Source organism: Artibeus jamaicensis, unplaced genomic scaffold (genome assembly GCF_021234435.1).
Source record: "Artibeus jamaicensis isolate MK-2021 breed Jamaican fruit bat unplaced genomic scaffold, CSHL_Jam_final scaffold_847, whole genome shotgun sequence".
Lineage (NCBI taxonomy): Eukaryota > Metazoa > Chordata > Mammalia > Chiroptera > Phyllostomidae > Artibeus > Artibeus jamaicensis.
Genome location: NW_026522057.1, coordinates 10559470 through 10580160, shown reverse-complemented (window position 1 = coordinate 10580160; position 20691 = coordinate 10559470). Strand labels below are relative to the sequence as shown.

At 46.2% G+C, this 20691-nt stretch overlaps 1 protein-coding gene across 3 annotated transcripts in view; it reads right to left on the bottom strand.

The window, feature by feature from the left end:
• PHC2 (polyhomeotic homolog 2) overlaps positions 1-9511 on the bottom strand; it is a 92670-nt gene extending 83159 nt beyond the window's left edge. Inside the window, exon 1 of one of the 3 annotated variants that reach the window (XM_053660381.1) lies at positions 9378-9511. The gene's annotated coding sequence lies outside the window, so the exon portion shown is untranslated. The remainder of the gene's footprint in view (positions 1-9377) is intronic. The other 2 variants (XM_053660380.1, XM_037149318.2) reach the window with 2 other exon arrangements.
• Positions 9512-20691: the final 11180 nt, after the last annotated feature.

Here is a 20691-nt window from a genome sequence, read left to right as displayed (position 1 = left end):
AGAGTGCTAACCCATAGCCCTTGAGGGTTGGGGGAAACGAGAGAGTAAATTAAGAATTTAAGTAGTTGAAGTCTACAACAGGGATGTAATAGCCTCCTTCTCTACAGGAATTCAGTAAGTCATCAGAACTTTGCACTCTGGACAGATGGAGGCAGAGGGGAAGGAGGCCGTGACAGGGACAGTAAGGTGACGGAGCGACAGACAAGGTAAGCACAAGCTAGCTCATTTTCACATGTCAGAACACAGGGCTAGGACTGAGAGGAAGCGGAAGATGGATGAGGAAAGCTGCAAACTCAAGATAGTTTTTGTTTAGGGCAAATGAAGCACTGCAGGGGACTCCGAGTTGTGGCTGGTGCGTTGTTTCAGCGTTCCGCAGACAGCCCTGCACTCTGGGTGCCATCGGTAAACCTGGTTTCAACGAACAGATGTGCAGGGGGTGGCAAAAGTGGGTTTACAGCTGGGAGCGTGCAAAACACAGAGTTTATTCTTGCGTTATTATTTATCAATTATTGTATTATTTTCCACATGAGCAACTGTGGACCCACTTTTGCCCCACCCTGTACGTATTCCATAGTAAAAATAGTGGCAGTGGATGAGAAGTCAGACTAGAGGCTCCCCTTCTAACTCCATGGTTTGTCTCTACTCTCACTGCTGTTCAACCAGCCTCCACATCGCTGACTCGATCCTCTTAAAAGGCGGATTTGATCCCATTACCCCGAAAGTGCTTCAACAGTTCCCCATGGCCTCCAACGTAAAGCCCGAATTCTCCGCATGACACACCGAGCCTTTTGCGTGGGCATCTGGCCTGCTTTTTAGCCCCATTTCTGCCCCTGCTCCACTCGCATATTGTCCTCCAGTCGCATCAGATTACACAGACCTCCCTGCGAGTGCCGTGCTCGCAGGCAGACACCCTGCCTTAGCACCTTGGCTGCTTCTGTCTGAGGTACTTCACTGAGCAGCACCTCCTTATCCTTCTGTTGTCATCTCAGACGTCACTCTCTCCAGAAGGTGACATTGCTAAGCATAATCCATTTCTCCTCTAAGCTTTCAAAACACCATGTCCCTACTTCTATGATGGCACTAACTGCAACAGCATAATCGATGTTTCCATGTCTGTCCTCCTTTATAAACTTCTGCTACTTATCTTTGCATCCCTAGCTACTAACATGGGGTACAGAAGCCTTAAAATGTTTTTAGTAAGTGAACAGATTTAAAAGCCAAAGCTGAAGTGAAGCTTAAATACTTGGGTGAATAAGACCCAGCAGGCCCATTCCTATAACTAGAAGATTTTGTCACAGACGGCAGCTACAACACTGCCCCCCAACTGTCCCTTGTTGTCGTGATCAGAGACAGAATGCTGGGCTCCATACGCCACTGGCCTGAGCCGGTATGACATTCCCTATCTTATATGACTCCCAACCGTGTTGGCTTTAAGAAAGCAATTTCATTTTCATGTGCTTTACTGTCGCCGTCTTTTGTGCAGTAGCCCCTAATTCAAAATGCTCCACCCATGAGAAGTCAAGTTCCTCTCTCTTACTCTAACTCTCACTTTTCCTCTTTCACGAGGTAGAATGGACAGCTCTGCTGCTAAACAAAGGAGGGAGGGCAAACGTAGGGTGCAGCTTTAGGGAAGTCATTATACCTTCGCAAAGTTCGGCAGGGTTCCCTCCAGTGGAACCAGCCCTACTGTCTAGAAGGTTACAGGAAGTAAAACGTAAAATAAAAGGTAAAATGTGTACAGTGCTTAGTATGCGCTTCCCATGTATTAACATGGCTAATTCTGTAATTCTCTGAGGTGGTTACTGTATTATCCCAATTATGCAAAGAAGACCTGAGCACATGGCAGAGGCCGTGAAGGTCACAGTTAATGAGTGGTAGAGGCAGGGCTGGAACTCGAGCAGTCTGGCTCGAGTGTTCATGCTGTTAACGTGACCTTCTGCTGTCTCTCTGCAGGCTGGGGGAAGTCACCGTGCACGGTAACAACTTCCGGCATGTGAGAGCTGAAAGGGGACACTGAATAGTCGGTCTCAGATAAGGGGATGTGTAATACATTTCAATCCCAACGTATTTTACAGCCAAGATTTAGATCACAAATCGTCCATCAGTTATAGCTAAAATACGAAGGGTCTTGTACGATTTTTGGCCATCAATGGCATGGATTTGTCCTTGTCCTTCACTGGTACTACATCTACAATTTAGATGACACTGTCACTAAATGAACACCCACCCTGGGGTGTGGCTGTATATGGACCAATGAGTTCAGTTTTTCTCAGGGGTAAGGACCTAAAAATAGAAATAGGGCAGGCTATACACTTGAGTTTATGCTTTTTCTATAGAAACATTGTATTTTTTTTAAAAAGGATTGAATATTTAAGTCCATATCACCCTGTATTCAAAATATTAATAGATAAAATTTAAGGGACAGCCACTAGGTATAATATGGTATGTTCAAAAATATGAAAAAATAATCATATTTTCTTCTGGGCAATGTTCCATTTAGAAAGTGCTGAATAACTTTGTTGAGTGGATGAATACACTTTCAGAGGTGGATTCAGAGAAGCTCCATGTTTCTAGATGTTGCCTTAGATGGAATGATGCCTCCCATTGGCTCTGGAGAACTCTACTCCTCAGTCTCGCTCCCGGAGGGAGAACTCACTCCAACAGTCTATGAGAAAGCCTGGAGCCGCCCTCATCTGTACCCGTGGTTCCCACAATACATCGTTTCATCCCCCATCAGGAGAACAGAGAAAGATCAGGTTGCACTGCTTTCTTGGGCCTGTATGAATTCCTGCGAGGTTCTCTCTTCTGTCTGGAAAAGTTTCCCTGGCAACCATATTTAGACTATCAGTCATCTCCCTGCTTTGATTTGCTGGTTGGTATAAAAATTAATTTGTATTGTATTGCTAAAGATTACTAGTTAATCAGTTCAACAGACTCACAAAATTTTAGAACTTGGTTTCTGGCAGAAACTTGCTTCTTAAAGGGCTTGTCCTCTTTCACTTGTGATTTGAATGTAATTCTCTTCAGTTGAAATGTTTTAAGACACATTTAATATGTATGCTGGATGTTTCTGGCTATAGGTAGAGAAAAAACATTCTCTTAAGGAAATCTGGCCTTATTAGTTAGGAAGATCAAGAGGAAGGAGGTACCTTAGTTCTGAGTAAGCAAGGGGTCAAGTTCCCAAAGATGAGATATGACAAGAAGCTAGAAGAGTCAAAAACCTGAGCGGCATGAAACGAGGAACTCAGGCCTGAGATTCTGGGTGATCAGAGCTCAGGACCTGGAAAACGGAAGAGGGGTGTGAATCTCCAGAAGGGAGTGCCATCAATTAATTCACCAAATATTTATTAAGCACCCAATGGTGCCTGGTGCTGGGAGTACGGCAGTGTACGAGCCAGACCCAGACCCTCCCTTCATAAAGATTATAGTCAAATATTTAAATAGGGAACCAATGTTGGCTTTGCTAGTAAGCCGAGTATCTTTGGGCTGGGGGCTCATTATATGATATCCTAAGAGGGCCAGAACCGGTTTCAGAGAGAATGGGCGAAGCAGAAACTTATAGATAGAAACAAGTTCAAGAAGTCCCCCTGGAGGAGATGAGTTGGCAGGTCAACACAATGGCTTCTTTACATCTTCACAGCGATGATACACGACCCTCTAGATAGGGAGGTGGAGAAGGGCGTATCTACCATAGGGTGCAAGGCTAGTAACTTTTCAGTGTATGTGAGTTTTCTAAAGAATAGAGCATAAAGTGTGTAAAGGTACAGGCTATTCTCATGTATATCCAACAACCATTAAAGAGCACCTACTATGTAGGTTTCAGGAGGGGCTTTGGGAATTGAAGGTATGGATATAAAAAACACATAGTTCCTTTCAGTTACGACTATGTGGTAAAGGCTACAATGAGATGTTACAGTACAAAGGGAGATCAGAGAGGGAAGATTCTAATTAATTAAAAGCAAGTTGGGAAATGCCTCTGAGATGTAATGCTTGACTTGAATCTTAAAAGAGAGAATTTTGTTGTTTTAAGCTGATGCATTTGGGGTAATTTGTTACACAGCGGGAGATGGCTACAGTGCCCACGGAGACTACGCTGCCGGCACAATAGGAGAGACTATGGAGAACACCGGCCATCTGAACTTTGTTTGGTGACATATACCATAGGTTATACTTAAAATCTTTTTTTTTAAGATTTTTTTTAGAGAGAGGGGAAGGGAAGGAGAAGGAGGGAGAGAAACAGATCAGTTGCTTCTCGCATGCCCTCAACCAGAGACCTGGCCCGCAACCCAGGCACGTGCCCTGACTGGGAATCCAACTAGTGACCTTTTGCTTTGCAGGACAACACCCAACCCACTAAGCCACGCCAGTCAGGGCCACTCTGAATCTCTTCATATGTCTAATCTCACATACGCTTAGGCTCACCTGGTCCACGTGTGGAACAGGAAGTGAAAACCAGCATTCTGAGTGGGAATGACACAGACGGCGGGAGCAAGCGACCCAGTCTCAGTCACGTCTCATATCCTCCACAGAGGAATCTGGGTCGGCTGGTGTCAGGACTTGGTCAGGGGGACAACTAGTATCAGGCGGTGTCAGGTTTTGGTCAGCACTGGTCAAAGGGTTACTCAGAGAGACCCAGAGTGAGGGGAGCAAGAGGACAAGTAAAAGGTTTTGTATTGTTGTTTTTGAGAAGAGAGAGCAATAACCATGAAAACTAGAAAAACTTGATTTTTTTTTTTTTTTGGTCAGTTACAAGTAGTGGTTGTAAAGCCAAAAAATGAGAGATAGTATAAAAAGCTATTTTTTTCTGGTTTTCATAATTCATATAGGGGAACAAAGGCAAGAGTGGAACCTGAGCATTCGAGACAAACGTGGTAAAGAGGCCACGTGATTCAAAGCTGCTGGGCAGTCCCCAGAGTGGGGTGAAGGGGTGGCGTGAGCCTGCTGCAAAGGCATCAGTGCAGGGCGACGGGCCCTGTCGTGCCTGTCCAACCCCAAGTTCTGTTTCAGTGGGCTGAGCATGGTCTCCACAGCTTCCCACAGGCACACGGGAATATACGATTCCATAGGCATAGAAATAAACGAATTTCTTATTTAAATTGGGAATAACAATGGCATCAGGATTGTAATTCTACCCAATAATACTCTCAAGATATGATGTGTCAATTTCTAGAAGCCATTCTGGGTAAATAATTCCTTGCCTCTTTATCTGTTCCCTTCATACCGGCTATCTACTTACCCTCCAAATATCTCCCGTTTGCCCTTTATACCAGGAGTCCAAAGTGAGGCCACAGGAAAATGTGACCGTGACACAGCAAGGACATAAGGCTTTGCCACCAAACAAAGGATACAGCACAGAATGTTCTCTCGGTGTCAGGAGACACCTTTGGGCGTAACCAGTTCCATAATTTGTGGGGGCAAGTACAAAATGAAAATACAGAGCCCTTGTTTTAAAAAAATATTAAGAATTTCAAGACAGCAATAATGGAGCATTAAACCAAACACAGGGTACTTCTAAATGCAGGGCTCTGGGAGACTGGGTAGGCCACACACCCATGCAGCTGGTCCTATTCTAGGGGACAGTATAGCTTGGTGCTTTAGAAGGTCTTTAGAGTCAAAGCTGGGTCCAAATCCCATCGTTGCCACTCATTAATCATGTGATTGATTTTAGGCACTTTATTTAGTCTCTCCATGCTTCTAGGAGGGTGTGTGATTGTAATCCAGTTTTGTGAGGATTAAATGGTACAGGAGAAGAGATGTACAGAAAGTGCTTGCCACATAGTAAGCACTCAATAAATGGTAGCTGTATTATTACTATTGTTCAATGAAATGATTATCAATGCAGTAAGTTTAAGAAATGAACTGCTGTACTGCTCTTCAGGATGAAAGAATGAGACTGATTTTTTAGGACAACCAACATAATGAAGCAGACAGGGAAGATCAAATCTTTTGCTCGACTCTTCTGCCTTCTCTGACCACTCCCCTATTTCTTGTCTTCATTTCACTGCCACACACACACACACACAGCGTGATCTCCATGCTGTCTCTGTTTGTTATCAGCACCCCCTGATGCAATCCTCTTTAATCTGGCCTTTAATATCCCCATGGCTATCCCCTGCTGAGTTGAAGCTATTATTTTCAAAAAGTTACTAATGACCCCGTTTACTAAATACAACCAACATTTCTCACTTTGTCTGTACAATTTCATGCCGCTGACCAATCCCTCCAGCTTGAAACCTCTTTACTTGACTGCTGAGATACACCTTCATGGCCAGCAGCAAGTATAGCCAGGTACCTAACACAAACAGTTGTGAACAGAATGTACTTGCTGGGTGAATAAATTAGCTGATTCTTTTGCTTCTCTGATTCCTTATTTTTCAATGTACTGATGCCACATCCTCCCCCTAATGCCCTAAATAAATGTGGGCAATCTCCAAGCCTCAGCCCTTGGTTCTCTTAGACTTTTATTCCTACGCCGTTACCACTGATGAATGAAGCTAATCACATGGTTTCAATTATCACCTTCTATACATAAGACTCCCTGACTTCTCTCCTTTGAACCTTAGCCCCCACTTCCAAATACTTATGGGATGTATTCACTTACAAGTTCCTGTCACCACCTCAAGATATCTAGCACTTAGCTTCTCTTCTGCCCCAAACTGGCTTTCCTTCCTGTCTGTCCTGCTTCTGCTCATCTTGTCACCCATGTTCAAGGCTATGTTAGAGTCTTCCTTTATTTCTTATCTTCCATATCGTTAGTCATGTTTCCTTTGTGCTTACTGAACCCATCCCTTTTTATTTTCACTGCCATCTCCCTGATTCAATTTCATATCCCCTCACACCTAGACTATTTTGATAACTTACCAACTACTTGCACAGTTCTCTTTTCATCCCTCCTAAAGTTCATTCTCCACATTGTTGTTGAGAATCTCCTTAAAATACTACTTATTGACCCCACACCTCCCTAAACAAGCATCTTCAGACTTTCCATCATGCGGGATAAAGTCCTAACTCTTTAGTTCAGCACCGCTGCCTGTTAAAATCTGGCTTCCACCAGCCCTTGCAATCCCACGGCTTCTCTACTTAAACCTTCTGGTCTTGTCAGATTGGTCAGTCTGATCAATGGATCCCTGAAAATTTCCATCCATGTTCTGGCTTTATTAACATTTTTTCCCTGTTTGGAAATCTTTTCCACCTTCATTGTCTTTAGATAATAAATTTCACCATGTCTCTGGAAAAATCCTCTCATGATAATCATAGCCCATAACGACCTTTCTTTCTTTCTTTTTTTTTTTTTTTGAACTCTTATAATAGCACATGTAGCACTTTGAAAAGTTACTGAATTACAAGCTTTACAGTTGTGATGTCGTTCAATCTTCAGAACTATATGAGAGGTAGGTAGCATTAGGACATAGGGGGAAAAACGAAATCAAACATCTTGCCCAAGCCACAGAACAGGTAACTGGTAGAACGGGGATTGACACATGCAGGTGCTCAGTAAGTATGTGATCGAGAAGACTAAGCAGCACCTCCGATTCTCTCGCACTTCAGCATTATTGATCTTGGCAGTGCCCAGTAGGTGCTGTCACACCGTGTCACCTTCTTTACATGGCTTTATCTGTAATATAGTTCAAGACAGGAGATCTGCCAAAAATTTGCCACAATCCATTTTAAAAATAAATTTTGGTTTAAGCAAAGCTAAAAGGCTTTTATCTGTTCCAAACATTAGGTGAGTTTGGTAGATGAGGTTCACCTTACTACCTCTGGACCCATTCAAGCTGCTTGCAAATGATCAGGGGATAAAAATAGGCTGGCTAGTTGACGACTAATGGGTAAAATGGACTATTTACAGTTCTAGAGGTGGATACTAAGGCAGCAGAACAGGATTTTCTTGGCTCTGGTAGTGAAAGACCTTAGTAAATGAAGCCTAGAAAAGTGGATCATGGGTAGAAACAGATCAAAAGAAAATAATAGTGAGGAGGGAGAGAGACCAGAAAGTAGGCAGTACTGGATGACAGGATGGTGCTGTCCTCTTTTGTCCCGTTGCCAACTCTGTCAGATCCAGCCCAGCCCCGAGCGGCTGGCACCACTTAACAGTCAGCTCTGTCATTTCTGCCTGATTCATGGTGCCTGTTCCCAACTGCTCGCCCTGACCCACGTCACAGTCCAAACCTTGTCTTGCTGCAGATCCTTGTTGCTTCTGATCTAATTACTCATTTCCCCAGGTAATTTGACCAGATGCAGATTTCATGGTCAGCACTGCCTCCCTGGTTATGACCATTATTTTCCTCTTACATGATTTAGATTGCCCTCCCAGATGACAGCTGTCGTGCCACACACCCTGCTCAGTTTTCAGGCCCTCAACCTTGGATCTGCTGCAACCCATTTCTTTCCCATGTCCATATGTGGCCCCTGACTTGGAAAGACAGGAGTGACAAAGACCAGGAGGAGTGAGGCTCAGAAAAACTGATGCTGGGGAAAAGAACAATAGGAAGGAAATACCACTGAGAATTAGAAATTCTAGGTCACCTTTGGGGAGTTACTCTATTGAGAAAGGAAAAAGGCTATGGCTGCAATATAACGCCATTGCCTGGAGACACCATACTCTCCAGGTGTCTGCATTCACTGTTTCCACCGCTCTGGCTGCCCTTCCTGCGCTTCCCAATCTTCTCTGCAAGGCAAACTCCTATTCATCCTTCAAGACCTTGCTTAATCATATTTTTCTGTGGAAAGCCTTCCTGGACCCTCTTTGACAGCTCCCTCCTCTGTGTCCCCACAGCTCTTTATATACATGTCTATTCTGTTGGTATTGCTTTTATTGGCATTTTTGTCTCTCCCACTATTTCTTTGAAGACAAGGATATATTATGTTATTCATCTTTGCACCCCCAAGACACAGAGTGCCTGGCATTTCTGTAGTGTTTGTAGTGTGAAAGAAGAACAGCAGGAAAGTGCAATTTGCACTTCGCTTGCAAAAATCAGATTGGTTCCTGGTCCTTCTCATGTGTGACCACGTCTTTTCTTGATTTAGAAGAAATGACTTTAGACTCAAAAAGGAAATTCTAGCGCCGGTACATTAGCCAGTTTTTCATCCGCAGTGGTGAGAGAAACATTTCATCCCCCCACTTCCAACAAGCTCTCAGAGCAAGCTTAATATTAGTGGCACATCACCCACCCCAGCATTTCTATTGTAGAGAAAGCTAAATTACACTGTGCGTCTAAAGCTGCCACCATCCTTAGCGAACTGGTGGTGGTGGCGGCAGCGCGGTGGGCGGAGGAGGGGATAATTGAAAGAACGCACTTCTGCAGCAGACCCTAGGAGGAGGGTGAGGGGGGAAGATGAATTTAAATCTTGCCTTATAAAAAATGTTAGAAACTCACGCAAAACAGATGCTTCCTCTGGACATGACAGACCAAATCCAGGTGTCCAGCAGCGCGACCTTTGCCCGTGAGTGTCAGGTCATCACCCAACACAGAAAACAAGGGGCCAGTACCCTTTTCTTGGGCATCCTTCCTTCTCAAACCCGGCAAATCTTGGGGCCTGCTCTTCCTTTAGGAGATTGTCCTCTCCTCCCAGCAACGACAACCCCCAGGTCCCTAGGCTGGTGCGACCGCCCCCCGCCCCTCGCACCAGCGTTGTCTTCGTCCCACAGGGGGCCCCAGCTTGATTTGGGGTCAAAAGTGCCAGCGGCAGGACTGTCAGACCAAGGCTGCCGAGGTCAGGCCTGACTCCCGGGTCTCCTCGCACTCTGCGGGACGAGCGGAGGAGACGCAGGCCGCGCCAGGCCACGGGCTGCTTAGGCGCGGGCCTCTGCGAGACCGGCTCACTATCCACCCGAGAAACCGTGTGAGTACTGGTACTTCGGCCGGTTCCCCGCAGCCTCCCGCAAGTCTCGGCACCATAGCTAAGCCCGCACCCCCTCCGCGGCTGGGTCCCCACCCTGGGCTCCGCGCTGCCAGGCGGATCGCCGGCCCGGACTGCTCGGTTCCCCGCGAGACGCACGCCACGGCTCCTGGGACCGGCCGCCGCCCCCTACTTGTCCGTGCCCACGGCAACGCTCCGCCCCGCGCGGCCCGGCCGCGCCGTCCGCCCCGGCCCGGCCGTGACAGCTGGGTGCCTAAAGGGTTAAGCCGGCAGCTCGGCGGCCCGAGTCCCTCGCGCAGCCGGTCCGCCGCGGGCCGGCCCCAGCGCGCACGCGCCCGCCCGTTACCTGCGGTCGCGATCGCGCTCCTCCTCCACCTGGCCGCTCTCTCTCGGGGGCCGCCCCTCAGCCCGCCCCCTCGGCTCCGCGCCGCGCACCCTGCCGGCTATTCGGACACTGCCCGGTGAGGAGGGGCGTGGGGGCAATTACCATATATTAGCATACCAGCGAGTGTCACGTGGCTTCCCCAGCCAATGGTCACTCTGGAAAGGCGGGGAATGGGCTGAACACGCCTAGGTGCTGCTCCGGGCCTGAACCGGTGTCCATGACAACGGCTGAGGGAGTGGATGGGCGGAGGAGAGGGAGGCACTGGAGCCTCTTCTCTACCTGACTGGGCTCCTGGCCGATATTGCGCGCTTTCCCGTCCCGCAGAAGAAGAGGAACTGAGTTAGGCTGAGCTCAAAAATATTTAGTTTCAGCAAACATTTATTTAGCGCTCACCACGTGCCTAACATTTTTCTTCAGAATATGATTCTTGGGATAACACAGTGGTGTCGGAACTGTTAACCCCATTTGATAGAAAGGGAAAGAGGCTCAGAGAGGTTAGGTCTCTCATCCAAAGCCACACAGCCACGCTAAAAGGCAATGTGGAAATCTCAGCCCATTTCTGAATTTAGGCTGAGGTCTCCCCTGAGTTATTTTCTCCAGCAGAGGTCTCCCAGCACCTCCTCCCAATTCCAGGTGTACCAAGCAGCTGAGAAAAGCCACATACAAACTTTGTCCAGTTCGTTAGTGTTTCTTTACAATAATCTGTGAGGTTAGTAGGCAGAAAAAGTATGCTCATACTGCCGATGAGGAGAAATGAGGCTCAGAGAAATGATGTGACCTGCCTTAGGTCAAACAGCAATCAAGAGCTAGTGCTTAATAACTATTATTTATGTATACTCAAGCTCGATACTTTAGAAACTTTCAAAATTAATGTTAACATGGTGGCATTGCTATGACCATTTTCCAGGTTAAGAAACCAAGGTTTTGAGAAGTTCGGCAAATGGTCCAAGGTTACACAGCTAGCAAGTAGCAGATTTAGGGTTCAAATGTAGCTTTATCTGGCTCCAAAGCTAGTCTCATGGCATCTCATTGTACCAGGTTCATTTAATTTAGGCTTGGAATTGAGAACCCTTTCTGTAACAGAAGTTTCTCTCTCTTCCTCTTAAGATGTAAAAATATGTTTTCTCTTAATCTAGCAAAATACCACGTAACGGGTGATATGTGTTAAGGTCACAGAGGCTGCCTATTAAAAACAGAATAGTCGTCCGTGCAGGTGGATGAGGACATCCTATAGCCTTTTCTTTAAACCTCAGGGGATTCGACAGTGCTCCTGAAGGCGGGTTAAAAGCATAACCATCTGCATACAGACTTTCCTTTCTTTAGTTTGGCTCTCACTGATTATTGGACGTATGCCTCAAAGCAAATACCTAAATTTTATAGATATTTTAAGAGATTACCAAAAGTAGTTTTGAATATATGTACATTTTAATTTGTCGGGTTAATTTAACATCTAATTTTCTCCTAAGCTCTGACTGTTTAGTGCTCAAGATCACGTGGGTTACCATCCTGACCTGACTACTGACTAATGTGTGGCCCTGGGCAAGTTAACCACTCTGTGCTTCAGTTTCCTTTTTTTGTAAAATAGAATAGGAATAGTGTGAGAGTTAAATTAATCAACGTATGCAAAGCATTTAGCACAAGCCTTGGCTCAGAGGTAAAACCTCCATCCTGGTTAGCTGTTCTTGGCTAGGGGGCTTTCATAGGAACAGACAACCCACATGCACAGAATCTCTTAAGGTTTCCTAGCTGGCTTTGGAATGCTGAAGCTGCTTCCCATTCCTCCTGGCATATTAAACAGCCTGTTGTGCTGGCGAAGGCTTGTTATCTCTCCAAATGACATTCGCTCTTCTTAGGATCATAAATAATTCCTGGACTCAAAGGAGTTAGTTTCCCCTGCACATCTCCTCACACCAAATTACCAGAGTGGCTCCTTGCAGAAGGGGTTCCTGACAAACAGCGGAGCCATAAGTCAGGCTCCTTGAAACACTTTTATGAGTGTCTTAATGAGGGAGATGAGCTGTCATCAGGAACTCCTCCCGTCCTTCCTGGCCACAGGAAATGAGCTCTTTGTGCTCAAAGAGTTTCCAAAGCTGAGGCGCAAAGAGCTTTCAGGAAGTGGGCCAGGGATGTGAAGCTATTGACTCAGAGAATCTCAGGGCTAAACAGCCCTAATCCTGCCATTCTCCTTATACGGTCAAATTCCTCGTGGTCTTATTGCAGCAGTAGCACCAAAGGGTGGCTTGCATGTGGGGTGTTAATTCCCTCCTTCCCCCACCCCATGTACACACTTCAACAGCCAGCCTACCACCACTCCCAGAGATAATACAGCACAGAACAGCAGTTAGGAGCATTGTCTCTGGAGCAGAAGAAGCAAGTGTGAATCCTGCTTCCACTACTCACTATCTGTGTGACCTCTGGAAAGTTGCTTAACCTCTCTGTGTCTCAATTTTCACATCTGCAGCATGGGAATAAAATGGTGCCCGTCTTACAGGCTCCTGTGAAGATAAATGAATTACTAACATAAAGTGCTTAGAAAACCTTATAGTAAGCCCTAGATATGTATTTGCTAATTAAACAAAAACACACATGTTAAGTCCAATACAATGTACTTCCTAGAGGGGCAAACACAGCCTTAAGTGTAGTGTTCTAGGTCCTCTCCCAACCTTATGCTGCCCCCCACTCTGACCTGCAAATAAGCATTGCTCAGAAATAGGAAGAAAATGTGCCTGGGAGCTCTTGTGTGGACCCTGCCTCTGTCGCATTCCTTGTTCTGTGAGCTTGGCCAAGCTATTTTACACCCCTGAACCACAGGTATGTTCCTGGTAAAATGAGGCAAACTTCCTCCTGGGGTTGTTCTGTTTTTAACCAGTGTCCAGCAAGAGGTGATGGGGACCTGAGCTGGACAGGGGTCCTGTTTGATCATAATCACCTTACTCTTTTACTGAGCACTTTCTGGTGAACACTTTTGTTCTCTAATAATGAAAATAACTAACATTTATTGAACACTTACTCTGGCCCTGTGCTGCGTGCATCATCTTATTTCAACACTCGAAATTAGATGAATGCCCCAAGGGATTAATTAAGTAACTTGGCTGAGATCACAGTGGAAGTCAGTGGTAAAACCAGGATTCAAACCATGACCATCTGATTCCCAAGTCCATGCTAATAACTCACCACACGTCTCGAACTCCAGCTGGGCTCACAGAACTCAGGGAATGCGTGTTACATTTCTTTAGCATTCTGCCCCCATCCAGACGCCCATGCTCTCCACCAGTACCCAGCAGCACCCAGCACAGTAAATGCTGCACAAGTATTTACCCGACGAGTGAAAGTAAATGACTGTGATATTCTTTTATAGTGTGAAAGCTCCTTTTTTCCCTTGGGCTGTCCCCAATGGGGAATAAAGGCAGCTGGCCACCCTCTTCCCCACCCCCTTGCATCCTCTTCCTGCTAAATGATCACTTGGAAGGCCTCCCAGGGAGTCAATCTTCTTGGCCTCAGAGACCCACAGTGATGACTCATCTTCAATGAACATTTGGAGAGATGTCAAGGCCCCTGGTGTTTTTAGGGCTCTGTTAACATGCATCCATGGGGGTGATTTCCAAATAATGGCCTTAGATAGGTGTACAGTCGACCCTTGAACAATGCGGGTTTGAACCATGTTGGTCCACTATTTCCATGTATAAATAAGTTGAAAGGTCAACTGCACTTTCCATCCTCCATGGGGAATCCGCATATGTGGAGACATGACTTAAGTTATTCATGGATTTTCATCTGTGAGGGTGGCGAGTGCCCTTAATCCAGCAGTGTCAGGTTTCCACTGTAGCAGTTTCCAAGGGCTGCTATAACAAAACACCACAAACCGGGTGGCTTAAAACAACACCAGTTTATTCTCTCACAATTCAGGGGACTTGAAATATAAAACCAAAGTATCAGCAGGGTTCGTTCCTTCTTGGGGGCTCAGAGGAAGACTCTCTTCAGAGTCTCCTCCAGCTTCCAGTGGCCAGCAGTCCTCGGCATTCCTTGGCTTGTGGCAGCATCGCTCCATCTCTGTCTCCATCACCCCATGGCATCCTCCCTGTGATACACATACATTTGAACAGATCCATTGTCCAAAGTTCCCTCTCCTTATAGGGACAGAAGTCCTGTTAGAGTGGGACCCACCCTGATCCAGTATGACGTTTTCTTAACGTGATCACATCTACAAAGACCCTATTTCCAAATAAGGTCACATTCACAACTCCTTGGGGTTAGGGCTCAACCATGTCTTTTCTGGGGGACACAAGTCAGCCCACAGCAATATTTTTCAGGGTAGAGGGGAGTACAGAGGAGATGAGAAATGAGGAAGGGGGTGAAGAGAGAGGAGAGGCGGTCTCTAAAAGGCAGGTCATGCTTGCATAGTGGAGTGTGACCCAGGGTCCCTCGGGAGTGGAACTAAACGTCTTCTTTCTGGCCAATCCCATCCTTTCCCAAACATGTCTCCAGCACATAGACTCACAATATTAAAGCTAGAAGGGACGTCAGAGGTTTATTCACTCATTCAACAAACATGCATCGAACACTCTTTGAGACGCTGGGCTTCCAGAGAGAAAAAATGGTCTGAGGACACTGAGGCCCAAAGAGAGAATGTAAATTGTCTAAAATGACATCAAATGAGAATACAGGCAGGGACAGACCGGGGAATGGAGACATCCTAAGTCCCAACCCTGTGCCCTTCTGATGCCTACCTGGAAGGCCTGGGCCTGGCGCGCTGGTGTGCAGACAGAGACAGATTTTTTAAAGGTGCTTGTGTCTCGAGGCTCAGTATCAACTCCCCCAGCTTCCACAGGCCAGCCCAGTATTTGAGGGACTTTGGAATGTTGGACAAAGCTAGAATCACTCCCTCTTCGAAAGTACAATCCTGCAGCCTTTCTCCTCTTTGGTGCAGTTCATTGGCTAGGTTTATGCCCAGCAGAATTGGGCATAAGGGAACTCCCTGGGGGCAGAGACAATGTCCTGTTCATCTTCTGTGCCCTCCCTGCTAACACAGGAACAGTCAGGGAAATGGCTCTCAATAACCATTTGTTCAACGGATGAAAGAGCGTTGCTCCAGTTAGTACCAAGGGGGCTATTTATTTCTCACTGTTTCTAAATCCCACACTCACGATGATTGCAGAGTTGGTTTAAGATACCTGAATTCTACTCTGAAAGTCACAGTTCTTTTGACATGTACATTTGTCACTCCATTATTGGAAGAGATGTCTTGCTCCTATTATCACTGGCTGATACAAATATTGTCCTGCCTCGAGCTGTCATCGCGTGAGATATCAGTTTGTAACAAGGAGGCTGAAAACTGAGGCAGGCTGGGGTCAGAGATGGGGTCAACCCAGCAGGAGTTGTCAGATCAGAGCAGGGGTGAGAAGGAGGTCAGATGGGAGATCAAAGTGCAGGAGCTAGGCAGGTACACAGTCACTCCAGGCTCTCCTGAGAAGGGGGGGCCTGTGGCTGAGCCCCTTAGGAGGCAAGTCCCCTGAGCTGGCTTTCTGCTTGCAGGTCCCTAGGGGATTCTTTGTAATTGATCTGAGTCTGGGTTCTCTCCTCACAAAGGGGATGCAATTAGTCAGTATTGTAGGGCGGGCCTTACGTTCACATGATCTGGTAAATTTTAAAATCCTGGAAGCAGCCTTATTCTAGTCGAATGGTCCCAGGCTTTTTGTTAGTTTTTGGATTCACGGTTTTAGATCTAATTCTGGCTATGCATCAGAATCACCTGTGAAACTTGTTCAACTATAGATTCTCAGGTCCCACCTGCAGAGATTCCAATTTGCCAAGTCTGAGGCGGGCTGCTGGTGTCAGAGGCTGTATGGTACCCTGCATGGAGCCAGGCTGCTTAGATTTGCCATAGTTTTGCCAGTGAACTTGGACAATTGTTTTAACTTTTCTGAGCTTTAGTATCTCGCCTATAAAAGGGAATAGTAATATTCAGCTCAGTGATTTGATTAGTGATTTAATATATGCAAAGTCTTACAATACTAAGTGCCCAATTAATGTTACTTACTATTATTATCTTTCTTTTTATCAAGCTCTACAAGTAATTTATTTACCAGGTACTCCGTCTGCTGGGACCCATACTAGCCACACGTGGTCCTCCCCAGCTTACAGTCTAGCAGGGAGGCCAGGATTGGGAAACTGTTCTGCTGCTCTCTGCTTTCAGCTCTCTGAACAGTCACTGGAGTCTGAGGCTCTGTGCTTCTCCTCTGGCCTTCCTCGGGACACACTGACCACAATTTTATGATCCCGAAATGGAGCAAAATGGAAAGCACACAGGAGTTATTTGGACTTGGCATGCCATTTTCTACCTGAGTGTGACTGGACAAACCACATGTAGAGGGTATCTTCTTTCTGCTGCTTGCCCAGTGTCTCAGTTCAAGGGATGGCCCCACCCCTCCTATATCCACAGGGCCAGCTGAAGAGCTGAACACACCTGTGATTTTGCTCCTCCCTCCCCAGCCCCACCAGGCCATAGATTATTGGTCAGGGCAGGCACCTAACCCAAGCTGAGCCAATCACATCTCATCTCTGGGATCCTGGAATGGAGGGAGCTGAAGCCTGGATGCTTGACTCTGGCTGCTGTCTTGAATGGGGATATAAATGCAGAAGCAGCCGGCAGTGGACATTTCCCACTGAGCATACCAGAAAAAGAGCCAGTCAGTCTGCAGCAAGAAAGAAAAGCAAAACCAATTCTTGAACTGTCCTCTTAGTGGCACCATTTTGCAGGGTACTGAGGTTCCTGATTGCCTCCCTATAGCCATCCCCAGCTTTGGATTCTGTACACATCCCCTGTTTTTGCAGTACACTCCTCTTTGTGTTGAAGTCAGATGTAAGGCATCTTTCATTTTCACCTGGTGCCTGGAAGGCAGGCTGTAAACCAGCAGCTGGCTCTCCCATGCTCAAGAGGTCCTTTTCCCAAGGGCTGCTCAAGGCAGAAGCAAGTTCAAGTGTTCTGATCTGCAGTCTCAAGACTAAAGACCCCTAGTTTAGCTCTGGAGCCCCTGCCCTTACTTTGAATGAGCTTTTGGGTCAGAAAACTTTAGGAGCACAGAGAAGGAAAAAGGGCCTAGGGTCCTGAACACCAGTAGGAGCCTGGCCCTTTTCATGGTAGGGGCCCCTATTTCTACCTTTCCTTAATTGAGGAGGAATCTCCTGGGTTGGCTCAGTTCTTTTGTTTTCACAATTCCCCTGATACTGACAGCCTTTCTAAATTGGACTGGATTTCCACCACGCACCTGGAACTGGTTATTAGGACTTGTCTATATCTCTTAGGGATGGGAGTTGAGGTGGGGAGCAGGAGGGCGAAGTACAGCCATTTCTGTCCTAGTATTTTTTAAGCTTCTGGTGCTTTCTTTACTTCTTGTCACAGAGCTGATTGATGTGATACCCCAGCATCCCTTTGGTCAGCTATGCATCAGTTCCTCCATTTATAGACAGGGATGACCTTTAGCTGGTTTACACCAGTAAAACCTCAAATGCCTGTTCATGCAGTGATTTTTTAAAAATCAGAGACTTCCACCAAGATGGAGGCATAGGTGGAAGCACTGTGCCTCCTCCCACAACCAAGTTTAAAAACAACAAAGTTTTAGCAACAAAAACGCAGCCAAAACCACAGACAATTGAACTTCACGGAAGTCTGACAACAATGAACCCTTCAGCCAAACCAGTAAGAGGGGCAGAGCCAGCAACAGAGTGGGGTCAGGCAGGAAAGATCCACTGGACCTACACGGGCCCGCGAACCAGGCACGCCAGCAGCCGTAGGCGGATCCCAGGTGTGGAGAAGCAGGTGGTCACACATTTGCGTGCAGATAAACCAGTGAATGAGGGAGCGGTGAGACAGACCGTGCAGGCCCCCATGGCAGGAAGCGGCAGAGGGGACTACCATTGTCCCTCTTTGACCCTGTCCCCACCTGCCGCATCACAAACCAGCGACCTGGGTGGCCTCTCTCTGACCTGCCCCCACATACAGCGTCACAAACCAGTGACCTGGGTGGCCCCACCCTGATAAACAATTAAGGCTCCCCTCCTCATACCTAACAGGCACAGATCAAAACATGGCTCAAGAAGAACTTAGAGCCCCAGAGCTGATAAATCTAAGTGATGAAGAAATAGCCAAACTTTCAGATGCACAGTTCAAAACACTGGTGATCAGGATGCTCACAGAACTGGTTGATTTTAGTCACAAATTAGAGGAACATATGAAGGCTAAACTAATTGAAATGAATGGAAATGCACAGGAAACCAAAAGTAATGCAAAGGAAGCTGGGACTCAAATCAAAGGAGTGGACCAGAAAGAGGGAAAAAATTGACCAAACAGAAAAGGATGAAGAAACAAGAATTCAAAAAAATGAGGAGAGGCTTAGGAACCTCCAGGACATCTTTAAACGTTCCAACATCCGAATTATAGGGGTACAAGAAGGGGAAGAGGAACAGGCACCAGTGGAAAACTTATTTGAACAAATAATAAGGGAGAACTTCCCCAATCTGGCAAAGGAAATAGACTTCCAGGAAATCCAGGAAGCTCAGAGAGTCCCAGAGAAGTTGGACCCAAGAAGGAACACACCAAGGCACATCATCATTACATTAGCCAAGATTAAAATGAAGGACAGAATCCTGGAAGCAGCAAGAAATAAGGGGACAGTCACCTACAAAGGAGTTCCCATCAGACTGTCAGCTGATTTCTCAAAAGAGACCTTCCAGGCAAGAAGGGGCTGGAAAGAAGTATTCCAAGTCATGAAATCCAAAGACCTACATCCAAGATTGATCTATCCAGCAAAGCTTTCATTTAGAATGGAAGGACAGATAAAGTGCTTCTCAGATAAGATCAAATTCAAGGAGTGCATCATCACCAAGCCCTTATTATATGAAATGTTAAAGGGACTTACCTAAGAAAAAGAAGATAAAAAAGATGAACAGTGAAAGGACAGCAAACTCACAGTTATTAACAACCATACCTAAAACAAAAGCAAACTAAGAGGACAGCTAGATCAGGATCAGAACCATAGAAATGGAGATCACATGGAGGGTTAGCAACAGGAGAGTAGGAGAAGAAGGGGGGAGAAGGTACAGAAAATAAGTAGCATAGGAAGTAGGTAGAAAATAGATAGGGAGGAGGGCAAGAATAGTAGGGGAGACATAGAATCTAAAGAACTTGAGACACGTGGTCATAAACTAAAGGGAAGGGTGGGGGAGGGGGTGTCCAGGGTGGAGGGGAATGAAGGGGGGTAATAGAACAACTGTAATGGCATAATCAATAAAATATATTAAAAAATCAATTATTGCTTCAAGTCCACTAAGTGTCCCTCCAGCTCCCCTTTGCTCTAGTTTCTCCCCTGGGACACCCCCATCCCCGCCCACCCCAGACCTCTGCACCATCCAGCAACTGAAGGGTTAACACCGGGCACAGGAGGGGCCTCCAGCACTCTCACTGCCTGAGAACGCTGGCTTGAACACCTGGCGTCTTTTCTGATTTGTTCCCACCCGCGCCTCACTAGTTAGACGTTTTAAATGCCCTCCTTTTTCTTGTTTAAGGTTTAGAAAAGTTAACTATCTTCATTTATTCCTTCCTTCCTTCATTCATTTAACACATTTTTATTGAGTGGCAGCTTTGTGCCTCGCCTGGGCTCAGTGCTGAGGATGCAACGCTGAGCAAAACTAACACAGGGTGTCCAGGTTAGTGCAGAGACCTGAGAAAGTAGGAGGTAAGTAGATAAATATGTAACAAAAACCCGACTGGTGCTACAAAAAGGAAGACCCAGGTGCTGTGATGGAGAATCATGCAGAGACCCACTTTTAGATGGGAGGCCTGGAAGGACGTCAGATGTTAATCACATGAAGTGAGAGAAGAACTGTTCAAGCACAGAAGGCGCAGTGTTTATGAAGAATGTGGTATTAAGTGAATTGCCCAGCGTCACCAAGGAACAGGGCTGGGTTCTGGGTCCCATCCTACTCTGAAGTCTGTGTCCTTTCTCTCCTCCTTGATTGTCTTGCCCTCATTCACCCAGCCACCTTTCTTAGATCTTGGGTGCGGACCTCAGGTTCTCCTACAAATCACTGCTGCCCTGTCTATACCATAAAACATCATTTTTTAAAAATATATATTTTATTGATTATGCCATTACAGTTGTTCTATTTCCCCCCTTCATTCCCCTCCACCCTGCATACCCCCTCCTCCACCCTTCCTCCCCTTTAGTTTATGACCATGTGTCCGAAGTTCTTTAGCTTCTATATTTCCCATACTGTTCTTTCCCTCCCCCCTATCTATTTTCTGCCTACTTCCTATGCTACTTATTTTCTGTACCTTCTCTCCCCTTCTTCTCCCACTCTCCTGTTGCTAACCCTCCATGTGATCTCCATTTCTATGGTTCTGATCCTAATCTAGCTGTCCTCTTAGTTTGCTTTTGTTTTAGGTATGG